The sequence below is a fragment of the Berghia stephanieae genome, chromosome 13 (assembly GCF_034508935.2).
Source record: "Berghia stephanieae isolate SIO BIC M18660-M18661 chromosome 13, UCSD_Bste_1.3, whole genome shotgun sequence".
NCBI classification, from domain to species: domain Eukaryota; kingdom Metazoa; phylum Mollusca; class Gastropoda; order Nudibranchia; family Aeolidiidae; genus Berghia; species Berghia stephanieae.
Genome location: NC_088372.1, coordinates 21,630,760 through 21,640,759, shown reverse-complemented (window position 1 = coordinate 21,640,759; position 10,000 = coordinate 21,630,760). Strand labels below are relative to the sequence as shown.

General features: G+C 37.4%; 1 long non-coding RNA gene across 1 annotated transcript in view; it reads left to right on the top strand.

Moving 5' to 3' along the window:
- The window catches only part of LOC144958507 (uncharacterized), an 18,197-nt gene that overhangs the window by 7,204 nt on the left and 993 nt on the right, over positions 1-10,000 (top strand). The gene's annotated exons all lie outside the window — the stretch shown is intronic.

The window sequence follows — 10,000 nt, the reverse complement described above, 5'->3', positions numbered from 1 at the left end:
TTCTAACGATAAATAATTTTTTTTTTTAAGCAAAACATGCTCTACAACACACTGTTCATTTTCTTTAAGTTTTGTGATGTACAACAGTAAATTTGAATAAGAAAAATGTTGGTTGTATCGTAGCGAATGTGACGATTTTCCTATAGTTGGTAATGAGAGCGTTAAGGGTTGCAAGTTATTCGCAGATTGTTCTAGATTTGCCTGTAATTCCGTGCTCGTTGGCAAACATTTTAGCATTGCCTGTAAGGAAAATTTTTTGACTCTAAACCGTTTCTTTTCTTTCTTTCTTTCTTTTCTTTTTTATTTCTTTAATAATATGCTTAGGTTTGCAGCTGAAGCCAGATAAAATCAATAATGTTGACTCACTTGATCTTTTAATATAGATGACTCGCCATTTTAAAGTTTAAGTGATAGGCAAGGCAGGCTGACTTTAAAAAAAAAAAAAATTTTTAATGAGCTTTTATATAGCGCAATATCTACTTAACGTGCTCAAAGCGCTTTACAATGGGTCCCTGGTCAACAGCAACATTTAACATGTAGGACGAGACATGACGCTGTTAGGCGATATTACAATTTTTCGGACAAAGACAACGCTGTTAACGGCCAGGTATCATTTGACACTGAGTACGGTGAGAGAATGTGAGTAAGAGTCTTTTCCAAGTACTCAACTATGCGTCGAGCGAGGCTCGAACCCAGGACCTTCCGATCCGAAAGCGAGTGTCATACCACTAGACCACATAGCCGCATTTAAAGATATATATAAATTTTTATTTTAAAATTATATATTTATTTATTATTTATTTTTAATGAATTTGAATCATTTACTCTATCGGTATTGGAGAGATTTTCATTTTGAGTCATTTCTAGTCCAACAATTTCGAACGATTTTGAATTTGTATTATTTCTAATCCATCGATATCGGATATAATATTATGAATTCGAGTCATTGTAATCGATTCGATATTAAGAGAGAATTTGTTGAGAGCCAATTTGGCCTCAATTGGGCTGTCTTTAAAACGACGACAAAACGAGCGATGTTGAGTCAGTCCCATAACGTCATTATTCCACAAAGGCCAAAAATATGGCTCTCTCCGATCCGATCGTTTTCGTGTTTCCTCCTGCTACCCAAATCATTATTATGCAATCCCCGCAAGGGACGTTTTCCATCAGCCATCTGAGTCTCCCCTCATACCATCCATGTTATTATCATTACTATTATTTTATTTAATTATTGGTCCCGTGGTTGACATCAAACAACTCCAACAACTCCACACCGACTACGACTACTACTAATCACGGTTGTTATAATATACCTGGGCTGTTTCATTTTCCTTCCGTTATTCTATGGGTCTTTTATTTGAAGCCAACGAGGAGGAGGAGGAGGAGGAGGAGGAGGAACGGTGGAGGAAGATGAGGTTGAGGAGGAGGAGAAAGGTGAAGGAAAATGAGGTGGAGGAGGAGGAGGAGGAGGAGGAGGAGGAGGAGGAGGAGGAGGAACGGTGGAGGAAGATGAGGTGAAGGAGGAGGAAAAGGAGGAGGATGAAGAGGAGGAGAAAGGTGGAGGAAGATGAGGTGGAGGAGGAGGAGGAGGAGGAGGAAAGATGGAGGAAGATGAGGTGGTGGAGGAGGAGGAGAAAGAGAAATAAGGTGGAGGAAGAGGATGAGGAGCAGAATAAGGGGCGGGGAAGATTATGAGAAAGAGGAGGAGAGAAGAAGTGAACATAAATAAAAGATAAATGGAAAAAATAAAATTCCCTTTATTCATCCCCAAGGGGTAAATTGTCGTTATGGTCTATTCCAAGGGAAGACTGGAATAACCCAGACGCCAGCCGCAGTGCAGCGCCTCAAAGTGAGCTAGGGCGAGGCGACTTGCTCAAGGTCACACAACGAGGCGGGTAGTCGAACTCGGTTCCTTTTGGGTACGAAGCAAAGACCAACCACTGAGCCAGGCTGCTCCATAAACAGAAGATAAAAAGGAGTTGAAAGAGGAGCAGAGGGGAAAGAAGGATTAGGAGGACAACGACGATGACGAGGAAGTGGAACAACCGCCAACAGTAACATTTAGGACGAGACAATATTATAATATGCCTGTAAGGCGTTGTATTGCAATGTATATTTTTTTAGACAGAGAAAAAGGCTGTTATCGATCCGATACCCATTTTACACCTGACCGCGGTGAGAACACAGGTAAATAAAGAGCATTTTCCAAGACTCAACTTTGCCCCTCCCGAACGAGAACGAGAACGGGACTCGGAACAAGGGACCTTCCGGTCCGAAGTCGAGTCTCATTTCACAAGACCTACCAAGATTAGGGAATAATAATAATAATAATAATAATAATAATAATAATAATAATAATAATAATAATAATAATAATAATAATAATAATAATAAAATATCATAATAATAATAATAATAATAATAATAATAATAATAATAATAATAATAAAAATAATAATATAATAATAATAATAATAATATAATGATAATAATAAGAAGAAGAAGGAGAAGAAGAAGAAGAAGAGGAAGAAGAAGAAGAAGAAGAAGAAGAAGAAGAAGAAGAAGAAGAAGAAGAAGAAGAAGAAGAAGAAGAAGAAGAAGAAGAAGAAGAGGAGGAGGACAAAGAGGAGGAATACGATGAGAAGGAGAAGGAGGAGGAGGAGGAGGAGGAGGAGGAGGAGGAGGAGGAGAAGGAGGAGAAGGAAGAGGAGGAGGAGGACGACGACGACGACGATGACAGGGAGGAGTTAGTACAAAAAAGCCCAGTTCCCACTAATGCTATAGGATTTATACTACTAAACACTTATTATAAATAATGATTGGACTCCCGTTATGAGAGAGAGCCTACATAAATATTATTATTATAACAACACAACAGTCGGAGAGAGGTGGGTGTTACAACTGTCAATAATGACTAGCATCAGATTTATTATTAATCTTGTTTGTGCGGCCGTCCATGTAGCTAGTCGAAGGCCGTCTGATTGCCATGCCATGTCTAGGCTTGTAACAAACTCACGAAGCGACGACAATGGTCAATGACTGGATTGAGCTTTTGAGATTTTTTTTATATAGTGCAATATCCACTAAATGTGCTCAAAGCGCTTTACAAGGGGTCCCTGGTCAACAGCAACATTTAACATGTAGGACGGGACATGACGCCTGTTAGGCGATATTACAATTTTTCCGGACAAAGACAACGATCCGAAAGCGAGTGTCATACCACTAAACCTCATAGCCGCACAATGGATGGATGGAAAAGATTGCAAAACTCAAGTCGCAAGTCCCAATAATATTTTAATAATTTTATTCTTGGTAAATAATGCATTTTACTCACGAAATTGTGTAATGGTTACGTTGGATTAGCCTATTTAACCCAAACAAAGAAAGTGGTAAAGTTGAGTGACAATATTATATCTTTAATTTCTACCTTCTTTTTTTTTTTTACTTGTTAGTCTGTGTCTTACAATTCTACCTTCTGTTTGGGGGGGGGGGGGGGGGGGGGGGGGGGTGTCACAAAAATGCCAAAACATTTAACAACTTATTTAACAAATTTGTTATTATTATTATTATTATTATTATCATCATCATCATCATCATCATCATCATCATCATCATCATCATCATCATCATCATCATCATCATCATCATCATCATCATCATCATTATCATTATTATTATTTTTGTGTGTGTGGCCATTTTAAGATTCCCCTACACAAAACGTGTAAAACATAACCTGAACTTCATGATCCTTACTATAAATTAAATCATTACTTTCTGTATATACATGGTCCCTCCCGAGTTTGGAGACGAGGGAATAATATGTAGGTAATTATACCACCAGTCGATTACGCGTAATTCATTTATTTTCTGACAATGACACGGCGTGGCGAAGACGGATTTTTGCAAGATGGGGTGCTAGAGTTCAATTGTTTGTGGGTTTTTTTTGTGTGTGTGTTTTTTTTTTTTTTTTGTTTTTTTTTTTTTTTTTTTGTGTGTTTTTTTTTTTTTTTTTTTTTTTTTTTTTTTTTTTTTTTGTTTTTTTTTTTTTGGTTGTTTTTCTTTTGACTAAGAGTAATTTAAAAGAGCTCCCAAAGACATTGAATGGGACAATTTATAATTGTAATATAACTGTTACGTAATGATAATGGTTACACGTAATTCATCATCTGACAATGAATGACACAGCGTGTCGAAGACGGGATTTTTGCAAGATGTGACAGTATAGTGCAATTGCTTTTGTTTTATTTTTTGTTTTCTTTTTGTTTTACTCACAGCACTTTAAAATGAGCCAAAATACATTGAATGGGACACTTTATAATTGTATTAAATCGTTACGTAATGATACTGGTTTGATGACACAACTGTTTTAATTGTTTGGTTTTTTTTATTTGTGTGTGTGTGTGTGTGTGTGTGTGTGTGTGTGTGTTGGGGGTTAAAGTGAGCTTATAGAATGTTACTTATGAAATGTGTTCAAAGCCCTTTATAAGGGGTTCTAAGCCAACAGCAACAAACAACATGTAAGTCGAGACAAGACGCCAATGAGGCACTTTTTTTTTCTTTTTCTTTTGCTTTTTTTTTTTTTTACAAGGGCATTCACTCCTGTAGCCAAATAATTAATATTAATGTGGAATTGTTGTCGAGATGTTTTGGGGTAAAAAAAAATCTTACTATTTTTTTCCTGAAGCCTTTGTTAATTTCTAAAAAGTTAATTGCTGATTGATTGGATTCGTCGTTTTGTCGTATGCCATTCGCTTTCGGATGCGTTGGTCCAAGGTTCGAGTCCAGGTCTGGAGGCGCAAAGTTAAGTCCTTGGAAAAGGCTCTTTCAGTGCATTCACATAGTCAAAGTCTTAGTGATTAATACAGTTTATTTATTTATTTTACTTAAACCAAGATGTAAAATGGGTACCTGGCCGGTGCATGCTCTCTCTCTCTCTCTCTCTCTCTCTCTCTCTCTCTCTCTCTCTCTCCCTCTCTCTCTCTCTCTCTCTCTCTCTCTCTCCATCTCTCAAAGAAAAAAAATGCAATATTCCCTAACATGTATCATATATTTCGTCCTATAAATTAAAAGTTGCAGTTAGAAATGGATCCCTTGCAAAGGATTTTGAGCACGTCTTTAGTATAATATTCATTGCCCTGAAAAGATAGTATGCGCTTGGCTAAGAAGCTCACAACATTGCCACCCGGAAGTATAATGGACAAACACACAAAACCATGTGTAACCTTGAACGCTTATAGTCTGGTTAATACAGTTTAGTGAGAATTACTCATAAACATTGATGGCAACAATAATAACAAAGACTCGCGTGACGTCAACTTCATTTTATCTATAAAACTCACGTTTTGTTTTTAACGCGATCTCCGATACATTTTCCCCGAGTAGTCTTTAACTTTAATCGCGCGACACTTATCTACATGCTCGTTAAAAAAATCATCACAAATAATTATAATTTAAAAAAAATAATGGAAATTATTGCAAAAACAAAGAACTGGTGTAAGCCAGTGCAAAATATGCTCTTCTTACCCATTTATTATCTGTTTGTCTCTCTATCTGTCTATCTATTTATTTAACAATCTATCTAAACCCCAGGGCGCTTTATCCGTATTCCACCTCAACCAACGCCACCACCACCACCACCCCACCCATCACGCCATCCATCCATTTCCCATTCCATCTCCTGCGCCTCCTCAGCCTCAACCTCCAGCAATTTGTGGCATCAATAAAGACAACAATCGTGTTTGACAAAGGAGCTGGGTGAGGGGTTGGTGGGGGGGGGGGGGAGATCGATAAGTGGCATACATAGGACATTAGTTAAGTTGGTAACAACTGGCAGAAGAAGAAGAAGAAGAAGAAGAAGAAGAAGAAGAAGAAGAAGAAGAAGAAGAAGAAGAAGAAGAAGAAGAAGAAGAAGAAGAAGAAGAAGAAGAACAACAACAACAACAACAACAACAACAACAACAACAACAACAACAAGACATCAAATTTATTGAACTGCAGGTTTTACCGGGGCGGTGGTAAAAGTTTTTAGGACAGTAGCATGAAAAGGTTCGATACCCAGTCGAAGTCAACTGATTTTATGGGAAGTTTATTTTTTCCTTGTATTTTTCTTTCTTTCTTTGGCACCTTTCATACACACTTGTTCAGTTCTTTATCTTACACCTGTGCCTGCTCTTTAAATTTCTTAATCTGACGTCATTGCAAACGCTGGGAAATTTGAGATGCAGCAGAAAATAAAACCTTCATCGCAGAGAAGCCAAATAGCCGAAATGACGGTGTCTGACATCCTTGCAAGCGAAAGGCGTAAGTAAAGTCAGTGGAGTGAAGTCAAATGAGCGGGAAAAGATTGAATAAAACGTTATGAATTTGTTCTTTCTTTTAAAAAAAATAATTTTTAAAAAATAAAAAATAAAAAACCCTGTTAGTAGAGCGATGAAACAAAACGCCAACTATAAGTAAAAGACGCATCTATGTGCCATCCAGAGAATAACACGCGTGCATACATGACGACTGGGGGTCCCGATAGCTCCGTTGGTAGAGCACTCGCTTCACACGCAAAGGGACCGAGATCGATCCTGGGTGCAATCGAGCTTCTTTTTTTTTTTGATCCCCATGTCCACCCAACAGTGATTGGGTAGCTGGGTCTGTTAAATCTGGCGGAAAGTACTTTGCGATAGACTAGCGTCATATCCAAAGGGTAGCAAGCAAATGCTATTGTCCGTTTCACGCTATAGAAACCGGGATAAACTCCGGCTCCATGGGCCGAACGGCTCTGAAGGACTACAGCCATACGTGACGTCTTGGGAGCTTGAAACCAGAGGACGAAGAATAAAAAGCTCTAGTAGAATCAATATTCACGTTTCGAGTTTCCCTTTTATTAAAATACGATATCGAATATTTCATTTAAAACATATTAGATCTATTATGAAACAATATATTCATTTATTTGTTTTAAAGAAAGAAAGAAAAAAGAAACATAGAGGAAAACGTTGCTTTGATTTTTTTTATTTACTTCTTTTTTCACTAATCTTTTATTCCGTTTTTGTTTTGTTTTTTCTTCCTTTGTTTGTTTGATTTTTAATTAATTCTGTTAAATTCCTGAATCGGGGAAAAAAAAAGGGGGGGGGGGATTGTTACTTTATTATTGAATCTCTTTACTCACATTCCCTCACCGTACTCAGGTGTAAATTGAGTACCAGGCCGTTAACAGTGTTGTTCGGTCCTGAAAAAAAATGTAATACATATGGCCTAAAAGGCGTCATGTCTCGTCCTACATGTTTAAGTGTTACTGTTGGTCTGGGGCTCCTTGTAAAGCGATTTGAGCCTCCGATTGGAAATTGCCCTATAAAAAACTCTCATTTTTTTTTTCTTTTTGACTAAAACATTTTATACAGATAAAATAATCTTTTTATTCATTTTCTTTGAAGATCCCGATAGTAATCTACCACATACGACTAAAAATGATTGATAATTAATTATACATAGCCTTATCTCCCCTCTATAATAGTTAAACAAGGGAATTTACTCTCAACGACGGTAAGCTCATTCTCCGTGGACTCGTTGTGTATTCCCATAAGATAAAGATCTGTATCAAAGGTGATAGACAAAGCAAGAAAGAAAAAGACAAGAAGAAGAGGGGGAAAAAACATCCCAAAAAATCAGTCTATCTCGACTGGGGAATTGAACCTCAGACCTTCTGATTCCTGGGTAGACGTGCTACGATTAATAATGGTATGAGAAGAACAATAGCAATTGCTTTCTACTCTTTGAATAGGATGTTTGTCTATTGCAATAAACTTCATAAGATATCCCAAAACATTTTTAAAAATATGTATCGACATCGCGACTTCTCTGAGAACTCCAAGAACTGGTTTTGATAATGATAGTGTCAGATCTATCTATCTGTCTATCTGTCTGTATGTTTGTCTGTCTTTTCGTCTGTCTATCAGTCTGCCTATCCGTCCGTCTAAACCTCCGCCTGCCAGCCTATGTGTCTGTCTGTCAATATCTGATCTGTCAGTCTTTCTATCCGTCCGTCCTTCCATCCGTATATCCGTCCGCCTGTCAATCTGCCTCCCTGTCTTTCTGTCTATCTTTCAACATGTCTGTCTACATCTGTCTGTCTGTTTGTCCTTTCGTCTACATATCAGTCTATCTATCCGTCCGTCTGTCCGTCCAACTGCCTGTCTAACAGGCGCCATGTCTCGTTCTACATGTTTCGAGTTGCTGTTGGTCAGGGACCCCTTGTAAAGCACTTTGAGCACGTTTAATGGAAATTGCGCTATCTATAAAGCTCAAGTTTCTCTCAATCTCATCTTCATAAAAAGATTTTATGTGAACGTTGCATTCATGAAGTGTTTTTACATTATCCTTTCTAAATTCTTATTTTCTTGACATTTCTGCAGTACGATACCCCCTCCTCCCTCCCCAGCACCTTTTCCAAAACCGATCCATAAATCGACCGACAAGTTTTGCAGACTCGCAGATCTTCTGAGAGCCTCCTCGTGATTGGCCCGTGCCGGGGCCACAGAAAGGGTGTGGTCGGCGACAGGAAGTCACGGTTCACCAATCACTGCTTACAAGCCTCGAATTGAAGTCACTCTGACATGCGCAGACCCTTCTTTGCTTTCTTTCTTTGACTTTCCTACTTGCTGGCATCTACAGGAAAATTGTTCAGGACGACAAGTAATTGCGTTATTATAGATTGATTTGTACCCGTGAACGCCGGTGACAGCGCTAGAGCACGTCTTCAGGGCGAATACAAATATTATCTTTTTCTCTATCTGTTTATCCAAATCCATTTTACTTAAAACTACCGATCGTTAACAGTTTATATCAACCAGTGCAGCGTGAGCACAAACATACTCACACACACACACACACACACAAAATCACGCACACACACACATGGTTTTAAAAAAATGTTTTAAGGGTTTTATGGCGCTTGCAACAACAACAACGCCACAACCACGCACGCACACACGCACCCAAACTCTTCTAAATTACTTTAATTATATAAAAGATGTTAAGAAATCGACGAGTGTGTGCGGACGTAGGTAGAGAATTGGCCATTAATTGACAGTGAATGACAAAATAAACATTCCGAACATCAATTCAATACAAATCATCAACAACACGACAAAAAAAAAAAAAAAAAAAAAAAAAAAAACAAACAAACAAAACAAACAGTTACTGAAGAACTAAATTAAACTCAAGGAGGTTTGTTTGTTTGTTTATTTGATTGTTTTTGTTCCTCCTTCAGAATTCCCCACTGAACTTAAATTGTATTGATAAAAAAAAAATGAAGAGGTGAGATAAATGGCTAATGTAAACATTGAATAAAGAAAACCTGAGTTGCTTTTAGTTAGGAATCGAATGCTGTATAATATTGTTATGTTCAGGTTAATGTTCTGTCAACTCGAATTAAAGAAGACATTTAATCCATCCATCCATCCACTCATTCATTTACATAATTAATGATAACTCATTCATTTACATAATTAATGATACATTCATTACTTCATCAATTAATCAATTCGTTCATTCATCCATTCATTCATTCATTCATTCATTCATTCATTCATTCAATCAAAATCAATCATTCAATCATCCATCCATTTTTCAATCCTTTATTCTTTCATTACTTAATTCATTAATTCATTTACATATGCATTCATACATTCATTCATTCATGTATTCATGTATTCATTCATTCATTCATTCATTTATTCATTCATTCGTTCATTCGTATCGTTCGTTCAACTATTTTCTGAATTTCTAACAAACGCTTGCCAGAGTGCTCAAAATCGCAATCACATGGCCAAGACAACAAACCAACCACCCTCTACGGTGTACCAAATTCAAACATTGGGAAACATCATGTCAAATATTCCCTGGCCCTGTAGAAAGCCATTCTACATATTAAAAGAAAAGAATATTTTTAAACTTTTTTTTTTTGTTTTGTCAAGAGTTGTGATGGCGGGATGAGTGTTGATGAGGGGGG